The 10,845-nt window shown below is 40.8% G+C and overlaps 1 long non-coding RNA gene across 1 annotated transcript in view; it reads left to right on the top strand.

Moving 5' to 3' along the window:
* Positions 1 to 1,782: 1,782 nt before the first annotated feature.
* The window catches only part of LOC114891731, a 69,406-nt gene continuing 60,343 nt past the window's right edge, over positions 1,783 to 10,845 (top strand). Inside the window, exon 1 of the long non-coding RNA XR_003792587.1 lies at positions 1,783 to 1,934. This is a non-coding gene — a long non-coding RNA (uncharacterized LOC114891731). The remainder of the gene's footprint in view (positions 1,935 to 10,845) is intronic.

The following is a 10,845-nucleotide window of genomic DNA, read 5'->3' as shown; positions in this document are numbered from 1 at the left end:
AAAATTTCACCTAAACCTCGAGTGTTCTTCAAGGTTCCATGTTGAAGCCATTCCAGCTAACAGCCTTGCCATTTTTTTACAAACTACATTACTCCTCCTTTCCACAATAAGGTGCTTGGTGCTGGGTGTATACAAAATGACCAAAATAAATCTCTAAAGAGAAGAAATGAAAGGATAACACTTTCCAACTCTGAGATCAGTGTTTGGTTAGACAATCTCCATCTTTTATGTGTGTCTTTTGTTCTCTTTGCCAGGTGTTGCCTCACACCTAACTCTGTTCTGTTTGTTTCTTACCACTTTCTTATAGAAATCCAGACTTCAGCCTAGAAGCCAAGCTCCATGAGGGCAGGAACTCTGACTGCTTTGTTCACAACCGTATTCTCAACGCCTGGTACCTGCCTCACACAGTATGTGCTCAGTAAATGTTTCTTGACTGAATAAAGAGAGGAAGGGGTGCAGGGCAGAAAACTGGGGAAAAGGAGAAGAAATGTTTCTGAATAGTGAGCCTGGCCTAGAGTCCCTTTAACTAGTGCCACCACTTTGGATGATACACCTTAAATTCTCATAACTGCACCTTGCTTCTCTGAAAAATAGGGATAATTAGGCCTGTCTTGCAGGCTTGCTTTGGGTATTAGAAGAACATATGTAAAATACTCATCTCTGCATCTGAGGCAGAGTAGGAACTCAGTAAATTATAATCATTATTGTTACTATTGGTTTATTCCATATATTCAGTCATTCTGCTGAGACCATCCTTGGAAAATCAAGCCTATGTTAATCCGTGTAGTTTGCAATTTGGTGTTTTTAAACTCAGCAATATACTCTCTTGTTCTTATTTTCTCTTTTCTCAATTGAAAAGATGCCCAGAAGCAAATAACTAGCCACATATAGATTGGACAGCAATTTCCAATCAGTGCACAAATACTCTGGTAATGCATTTAGCATACAAGTGAATGGCACATTGGATTTCCAAACAGACTCTAGGCCTTTTGTATCAAGAGGATTATAATTGCTGCCTACTCTCTCTGGCTGTACAGTGGTGAGGATTCCTGAGTTGATATATATTAAGTACTTTGAGCTGCAGGGAGGAAAAGGTGTCATAGGAACACAAGGAAGTATTAAATGCCAAACAAATTGCTTTAACTCAATGGCAGGTTGGAGGCTTTACCCACCCCCCAAAAAAGCATAAGGAAATAGTAAATCACGATTTCCACAAACAATTCAACTCCCTTATGGTTTTTCATGCATGTGTAAATTAATATACAAAATAGAGAATAATTCTAAAATTTATGAATTTGCTCTTGGTTAAACTTTAAATATCTCAAAGCTAATAGTTGTTTAGTTTTCCTAAGTTCTAATGAAAACACTTCATACATATGTTGGATCCTCAGAGCACAAAGTCAAGATTCATCAAATGTGGTTGCATTTATGATCAAGGCAAAATGCCTTAATTAAACAAGTAATTAGCCTTGAGGAGAGAAATGAGCACAGAAGTCCAATTAGTGAATCTGTTAACTGTTCCTCCCAGTGACACAACCAATAGCCATTCCACATGCAGTCAGTTACTTTGATCATGGGAATTACATATGGTCCTCTGAAATGCACAATGGCAAAAGTAAATTAAACACTAAGGAAAAGTAATGAATACGATATAGCAGAATAACGATTAGACTGGGAGCCAGGAAACCTGGGTTTTAGTTCAGGCTGCCACTCACAAGCTGTGTGGCTTAGGATAAAGTACCTTAACCTTCCTAAGCCTCATTTTCCTCTCATTAATTACAGAAGCTGGACGACATGATTTCTGAAGTCCCTTCCAGTGCTGACATTTTTCAAGCTTGTGTTGAGGAATTCCTCCCTTTCAATTCTTATTGTGGAAGCCACTCTCTTCCTAGCACCATGTCTGCCAAATAGCATTGCTGCCAGCAATTTACAAGGTAGGTCTGTCAGTGCAAGAGAGAGGCTTCTGCCTGATCTAGTTTTGTTTACAGTGGCAGCATTTCAGCACATCCTCTTTGCTTTCAGCAGGAAGCAGCCAGGCAGCAAAATTGCTGTAGCATAAAACAAATCCAGCTGCAGGGCATCTTCAAAATGCTCCCTATGTGTTTTTCAATTTAGCCTACTATTAAAATTTTAAAGCACAATTTAGAGCTGTAGCTTGCAGTTTTCTGTTAAAAAATGAATCCAGGTTTCTCATTACAGGATTTGGGGTGGCGGGGGAGGGTGGGAGGGAAGGGGCATGTTCAGCAAGAGGAGATATTTTATATATATATATATATATTTTTTTTTTTTTTTTTTTCTGTACGCTGGCCTCTCACTGTTGTGGCCTCTCCCGTTGCGGAGCACAGGCTCCAGACGCACAGGCTCAGCGGCCATGGCTCACGGGCCCAGCCGCTCCGTGGCATGTGGGATCTTCCCCGACCGGGTCACGAACCCGTGTCCCCCACATCGGCAGGCGGACTCCCAACCACTGCGCCACCAGGGAAGCCCGAGAAGAGATATTTTAGAATGTGGTGCATGATTTGCCTTTGATCCCTCCGGTCCCAGCACTCATCACCTGTGCCTCATTCAAGGGCTTTAGAACCCTTCTTTTCACAATCAGCCAGTTCAGAGCTGCAGGTGAACTCCAGACCAAGAGAGGGGATTGGAGCAGGGCCAGCCTAACCTGTAGATGCCGTGCATGGTTTGGGTGAGACGTATCATCCGAGAAGCTATGGATCTGGGTTGGCAGGAAGAGCGAAGACAAGGCATGGAGGAAGAAGCAGCATGGTATGTTTGTACCATGCAACTAGTTCTAGTGACTTTGCGTTTAAAGAAGAAAAAAAAGCAAGGGATGAGACGGAAAGATAGGCAGTGACCAGTCTTGTAGAGCATTCTCGGACTGTGTTTTGCCGCCCGGACACCCCCTCCAGCACTGAAGGACTCAGTCTATAGCTGCTACTCGCCCGAGGTCACAGCCCCACCCCAGGGGCCACCACACCTATAACTTGTTGATGTTAGGTGGTCGGGCATATAAAAGGCTCCCAAGAGCAATTCCTAATACATTTCCTGCATGCTAACCTGCTAGTCAGATTCTGCTTCTTGGGGAGTCCAGTCCTTAACACCATGCTAGACAGATTGATGGTACCTTTGTTGGCAGTGGTGAGACACTTAAAGGTTGTAAACAGGGGTTAACCCTGATCAGATTTGCAATTTTTGAAGATTACTCTGTGGTAGTATATGGAGGGTGTGTTGAAGTGGCAAACACAGAGGAATAGTGTCACGTGGGAAAGGACTTTGATGCAGTGCAGTCTCCAAATACACAACCAGGAGAGCTCTCCCAGCAGAGGTCTCCCACCCAACAGAAAAGCTCACAGTACAAATGAAAACGCTCGGGCCTCCCTGGTGGCGCAGTGGTTGAGAGTCCACCTGCCGATGCAGAGGACACGGGTTCGTGCCCCGGTTTGGGAGGATCCCACATGCCGCGGAGCGGCTGGGCCTGTGAGCCATGGCCGCTGAGCCTGCGCGTCCGAAGCCTGTGTTCCGCAACGGGAGAGGCCACGACAGTGAGAGACCCGCGTACCACAAAAAAAAAAAAGAAAAAAGAAAATGCTCAAACCACACAGCTCCTTAAGTCAATCCATAACACACGGTGAGAAGAAACGGGGTATGTTAAGAGTCAGGATAGGCGGCAAGCAGGTGAAAGGACCATGCTAGTTGGGTCGTGTTCGTAAGTCCTCCTCACCCCACCCCTCCCCTCACATCAGCCTCTTCCACTGATGGCATGGTTACAAGGACCAAGTTGAGGTTGGAGCAATGGGCCCAAGAGGGAAGGTACCTGAGGCCAAAGACACACTTGTTCTGTTGAAGGGGAACAGGGCAAGTACGCAGGCCACAGCTGCAGCTTTCCAAATAGCCTGCTGAACAGCTATAAGTTCTACCTGCACTTCTTAGGCAGAGCACACGCAGGGCCAGTAGGGAATCATAATCATACTGGGTGTCACCATTGGGTGACTGACTAGGAGTGACAGATCACTCTCACCCCAGGGAAAGCACAGTCATCCCTTTCTATCTATAAGCATCTCTCGTTTGTTATATCATATTTTCTACTTATTCCATGTATCCTTTGCATGTCCCATAAGTTAATAACTGACTACCTATTTTGAACACATCTTATGAATTCTACCTAAATCTCACATGCTACTTGTTTAATCATTCTCTATTTTTTTAATTGAAATATAGTTGATTTACAATGTCATGTTAGTTTCAGGTGTACAGCACGGTGATCCAGATAGTATATATATGTATTCTTTTTCAAATTCTTTCCCTTATAGCTTATTACAAAATATTGAGTATAGTTCCCGGTGCTATAGAGTAGGTCCTTGTTGGTTATCTATTTTATATATAGTACCTTGTTAATCCCAACCTCTTAATTTATCCCTCCTCCCGCCCGTTTCCCCTTTGGTAACCATAAGTTTGTTTTCAGTGTCTGTGGATCTATTTCTGTTGTATAAATAAGTTTATTTGTATCATTTTTTTTAAGATTCCATAAAAAAGCAATATCATATGATATTTGTCTTTCTCTGTCTGACTTACTTCACCTAGTATGATAATCTCTAGGTCCATCCATGTTGCTGCAAATGGCATTATTTCATTCTTTTTCATAGCTGAGTAATATTCCATTGTATATATTTACCAAATCTTCTTTATCCATTCATAAACATTCTCTATTCTTAAACATCCTATGAGTTTTGCCTATATTTCAAAAGTTCTTTATTCCCTTACTATCAATACTTCATACTTCTTAAGACTTGCATGCATCCAGTTTGTCTGTCTTGTCTTTTATAGCAAAATTGAATATTCTCAAATACTACAGCAAATGCATATTACAAATAAAGACTGTTTGGAGGTTTTTTGCTGAAGTGGAGGCTATAGACAATGTGGTTTTGACTTAGGGAAGTGACAGTAGAGATTCAGGAGCAATTCCATAAGATGAAGTGAGCAGAAATGACGACTAATTAGATGTCATAGGTGAATACGATGGGCGGATCCTGTTGGCTGGCTGACCCAACATCCATTCCATACCCCTTCTCCCTCCTAGTGTAGAGGCTAGGAAATCTGCATACTGATTAGCAGCCTCTCTTGTTCCTGGGAATGGTCAGAGGTCACAGTTCTAGCCAATGAGATATATATGGAAGTCTGCTAAGGAATTCTATGAAAGCAGTTGCTTCTCTTAATAACAAAAAGGATAGAAATAGCTGGAACTGTCCCTCCCATCATCTTCCTGTCTTAAAGAAACTGATGCTTGGAGCTGTGACAACCATTGTGTTACCTACCGTGATGTGAGAAGCCACTATGCTGAGAATGGCAGAGTGGAAATATAGGAAGAGCCTGGGACTTGACATCTTTGAGCTGCTTCTTCAGCCCTGGGCTGCCAGCCTTCAGACCTACTGTTATGGGAGAAAAATGAACCCTATTGTTAAAGCACCACGAGCTGGATTTTCTGCTACTCGTAGCCAAACACATCCTAAATTCTTAGTGAAAAGGTGAGAGGAGACAGAATAACTTAATCAAGTGGCCAGACCTTGATGCAAAGACATTGCAAACTACAGCCTTTTTCTTAGGTAACCTAACCATGAATCGACTAAAAATTGGAAGATCTCTTACTGATATAAGGGGACAACCAGCAGTATTTTCCGTAGGAGGATCCAGGCTGCTGGTGCTCAGCAAAGCAAAGTCAAGTTTCCCTTCCTCCCTGGTTTTCTAGCATCCCAAAACTGCAAACAATTTCAGACTGATTAAACTAGAATTTTGGAGGTGGCAAGTCCCAAGATCAGCATTTTTAAAAGCATCTTGGATGATTCTAATGAGCAGCCAGGGTTGAGAACCTCTGCTTTTAATGAATACATCTGTTTGGGGATAAGAATACAGCCACCGCTTCCACCTTCTAAACTCTATACTGTTGAGTAATCTGGGTCTCTGAGCAGAAGTGGGAATTACCAGAACATTAGGAATTTACAAATACTTCTTTCCTCCTGTAGATTCATTACAATACTGTGAATCTTGAATGCAAACTACAGACCCATGCTTCCTAGAGCATCAAGATAAAGTCCATAGAGTGACATATTGCCATTCTACTACATTTTTCTGTCAACTGGTGCAAGTGTCACCAAAACTCTCATCCACACTCATCCACACAGCAAAGAGGAATCATCCCACTCCTCTCCTTCTGTCTGTAAACTTTTCTATGGTCTAGAATCCCTTCTAAGACTGAGGCTTTTTTTTTTTCCAGAGTGGAAAATGTTTCCAGTCATGCTTTTATCAAAGGCCTTTTCTGGTGTCTCAGTTCGGTCTTATCTTTGTAGTGGTTATAATACTTCTGACCATAAAATTCAGGTATGCAAAAATGTGAAAACCTATATTTCCATAACTGACTCTCCTTTCTGTCTTGAGACCCCGTTCTATTGATTCTTGATGGCAGAACTAGAAACAAATCAATTTCAGGTAAACTTGATCCGTTCAGGGTTTTACTCCTTCCCTCCCGCCTTTGCCCTGGGGAGTTGGAGGGAGACTGATAGAACATCTGGACACAGAGGGGGCTCATCTGGTCCTTGATTATCATCTGTCCACGCTGGCATCCTCTGCTGTGTCCTTGTTCCTCAAAGTCGCCAATTGTCAGCCTCTCTCCCTGCTGGCATCCACGGAGGCAACTGAGTTCCCATCTGGCCTTTGATATAAGGACAGTGCTGACATCTGTTCTTGGGCCCCCTCTCCCCAATACGAAGCATCTGTTAGTCTGCCAGGCCTCCTTGAGATACTTCTGTACCCGTCTCAGACAAGCATGGATGTACTCCAGGCCACTCTGGGCTGCGGGAGACTCAGGACTAACGTGCTATGCTGAGATTTCTTCTTCCTGACTTGCACACTAGGGCAAAGTGTGAGACAATCTCAGACCTTCATCATTTTCCTGGGACCCCGCCCCGGGAAGAAAAGTCAGACTCTCAGCCCTTGAGCACCGCCCCCCATTCCCATTAGCCCAGAGAGGGGCCAGCACAGGGCTGACTGTTAGAGACACACAGCAGTGTTTCCCCTCTTCTCCCTCATTCCCAGCCCATGGGATCTTCATCTGTCAGAGTAAATAGGAGAAATGCTGGCTCAAAGTGTGGGGACAGACTAGGGGCAAAAACCAGTAATCTTAACACATGTATATGTATAACTGATTCACTTTGTTATAAAGCAGAAACTAGCACACCATTGTAAAACAATTATACTCTAATAAAGATGTAAAACAAACAAACAAACAAAAGAAAACCAGTAATCTTTAAACATATATTAATTTTAATTAAATTTATTAGTTTATTTAATAAGTTTTAATTATATGTATTAAACTATTTACATTAATTAATATTACATTATATTAATACTTTAAAAATACTATTCTACCACACCTCATTGTAAACCTGGAAGGTCTGCATCCAGTTCACTCATCATCAAGAAAAATTGATGCGTTAAAAAACTAGATACAACAAAACAGGATTATTTTCTAATGGAATATCAATGCTTACTTTTTCTCTTATATCCCCCTTCCTACATTTTTCAAATTTCTTCTATGAACTTCTTTGCTTTATGTTTCTATAGTAAACACATCTGGAAAATGTCCAACAAAATGTCTGCTGAAGAGAAAAGGCATAAAGGAAAAGATTGATAAGTCTGATCACAAAGCAATGAAAAGTTAAATTAAGGCAAAAAAACCTTCCATAAACAAAATAAAAAGACAAATGACAGATTAAAGGAAAAAATTTCTCACATGACAGAAAAAGGATTCATGAAGAAAATTAATACAATAGGCAAGCTGTATAAAACTGTATAACATATATAACAGGGTATCAGAAAAAAAAACCAAAAGGCCAAAAACGTAAAAAGAACCTCACTCAATTACAGAAATGCAAATTGCAACAAAACAGAGATATCATTATTACGTAGATTTGCAAAGTGAAAAAAATGTATAAAACTCAGTAAATGGTTAGGGCATACAGATATTACATTTCTTAAGGATATAAACTTGAGTGACTTTCTGGGGAGAAATTTGGCAAATCGATCAAAATTTTAAATGTATTTCTAGAACCCCTTGCAAAAGTATGTACACCAACTAAATAAGGACATGAACAAGGATATAAACAAGCATAATCATTGCAGGAATGTCTGTAACAGCCAAATGAAAAAGGATAAAAAAAAGTGGAAACAGCTTAAAGGACCATCCAAAGGAGATTGGTTAAATAAATCCTTGTACATTGATATAATCAAATACCGTACAACTGTGTGAAACAAACATGAAGTGATGTGTCATATTCTAATATGGAAAATCCTCCAAGATATATTATTAACTGAAAAACCAATGTACAGGACAGGGTGAATAGTATAATGATCATTTTCTTGTAAATAAAATATATTATGTAATTATCAATGTTTATGTATTCACAGAAAGTATTTTGGAAGAGTAAACAGAACTGTTAACAATTTCTCTACAGTTTGAATATTCTAACCAAGCTCATGTTTAAAATTTATTTTTTAATGTCAACCACAATTACCAACCTGTGGAATTACAGATAATTCTATTTTCATATAGAATTTCAGTTTTAAAAAATGAGCATTCAGTTAATAAAAAAAAGCAATAATATATAGAATTTCATGAAGTCCATTCATCCTGATCATTGGTTCTTTTGTTTTTTTTTGGCTGCGTTGGGGCTTTGTTGCTGCCTGCGGGCTTTCTCTGGTTGCAGCGGGCAGGGGCTACTCTTCATTGTGGTGCGCGGGCTTCTCATTGCAGTGGCTTCTCTTGTTTCGGAGCACAGGCTCTAGGCGTGTGGGCTTCAGTAGTTGTGGCACGTGGGCTTCAGTAGCTGTGGCTCACAGGCTCTAGAGCGCAGGCTCAGTAGTTGTGGTGCATGGGCTTTAGTTGCTCTGCGGCACTTGGGATCTTTCCAGACCAAGGCCCAAACCCGTGTCCCCTGCATTGGCAGGCGGATTCTGTTTGTTTGTTTTTTTTTTTTGGCAGTACACGAGCCTCTCACTGTTGTGGCCTCTCCCGTTGCGGAGCACAGGCTCCAGACGCGCAGGCTCAGCGGCCATGGCTCACGGGCCTAGCCACTCTGCTGCATGTGGGATCTTCCCAGACCGGGGCACGAACCTGAGTCCCCTGCATCGGCAGGCGAACTCTCAACCACTGCGCCATCAGGGAAGCCCTGGCAGGCGGATTCTTAACCACTGAACCACCAGAGAAGCCCTGATCATTGGTTCTTAATGTGATAAAAGTTGTAGCCCTGAGCTCTCCAATGCAGCAGCCACATGTGGCTATTGAGCACTTAAAATGTCTTGTCCCGACTGTGATGGGCCGCATATATGGAACACACATCAGATTCTGAAGACTTACTATGAAGAAAAGAATGTAAATGATCTCTAAGTAGTAGTTTATATTTATTACATGTTGAAATAATATTGGGGTGTATTGGATAAATAAAAGTAATTTCATCTGTTTCTTTTTTAATTTATTTTATTGAAGTATAGTTGATTTACAGTGTTGTATTAGTTTCTGCTGTACAGCAAAGTGATTCAGTTATACAGTTATATATATAAGTATATACATATATATACTTTTTAATATTCTTTTCCATTATGGTTTATTACAGAATATTGAATATAGTTTCCTGTGCTATATACATAGGACCTTGTTGTTTATCCATTCTATATATAATAGGGCATCTGCTACCCCCAAACTCCCAATCTGTCACTCTCCTACCTCCCCTCCCTTTTGGCAACCACAAGTCTGTTCTCTATGTCTGTGAGTCTGTTTCTGTTTCATAGATAAGTTCATTTGTGTCATATTTTAGTTTTCCACCTATTTCTTTTTTACTTCTTAAAATGTGGTTACTGTAAAATTAAAATTTTTTTAAAATATGAAAATTATGAATGTCATTAGCATTATACTCATAATATTTTATTATGAATTCTATTATTCTAATTTATTCTATTCTATTGGATAGCACTACTATGAAGTCTCTCTCCATATGCTCAAGGTATTGTTTACAGTTTTGGGGTATTCACATTCCCAAGTCCATCCATGTATCCCAAGTTAGGCACCCCACTCCAGCTACAGATGAGGCTAACCTGCAGAGCTGTATGGTTGAACTGGTCCAGGTTGGGTCATGATAAAAATGTGTTGCCTGAGCTACACTTTAGGGTGATGCTGTCAGTCTTGATTCAGGGTCACTGTTATCAACGTTCCTATGGAGCTTGTTGTTTTAGCGGATGAATGGATATTTTAGTGATTTTTCTCACAGAATCTTTATAGAGGACCTTCATAAGGAAGGTAGTATCAACTAGAGTTATGTTTCTACTGACTAATTATTTTGTTACTCTAGTTGCCAATAGTTATTGAGCCTTTCTATACACCATGCACAGTTTCACATTCCTTACATCTCTTACCTTCCTTAATCCTCACAGCAACTTGCTGAGGCAGGTGCCATGATTTTCCCCATTGAAAGTTGAGACATTGAGAGTTATTGTTCACAGTGACTGAGCCCATAAAAGGCGTCTCCAATGCAGAAGCCCAGGTTCCAAATCTCTACGCTATCTTTTATGGATGAACCCCATGAACTGTAGATCTGACCAGGTTTTCCTTTTGGTGATGGCTGCTAGGAAGCTAAGAGCATAAGAAGTATATAGGTATGGCAGTCTTACACCGTCCTCATTCCTGGCTGTATTATATACCCTTACACTCTCATTCTTTTTTATTGACTATATTCTATTACATGGAACTATTATAATTTGTATCACCAGTCCCAATTTATAGACACTGAAGTTGTTTCCAGT

Source organism: Monodon monoceros, unplaced genomic scaffold, assembly GCF_005190385.1.
Source record: "Monodon monoceros isolate NGI ecotype Baffin Bay Population unplaced genomic scaffold, NGI_Narwhal_1 Super_Scaffold_12, whole genome shotgun sequence".
Classification (NCBI taxonomy): domain Eukaryota; kingdom Metazoa; phylum Chordata; class Mammalia; order Artiodactyla; family Monodontidae; genus Monodon; species Monodon monoceros.
This window is presented reverse-complemented; position numbering and strand designations above follow the sequence as displayed.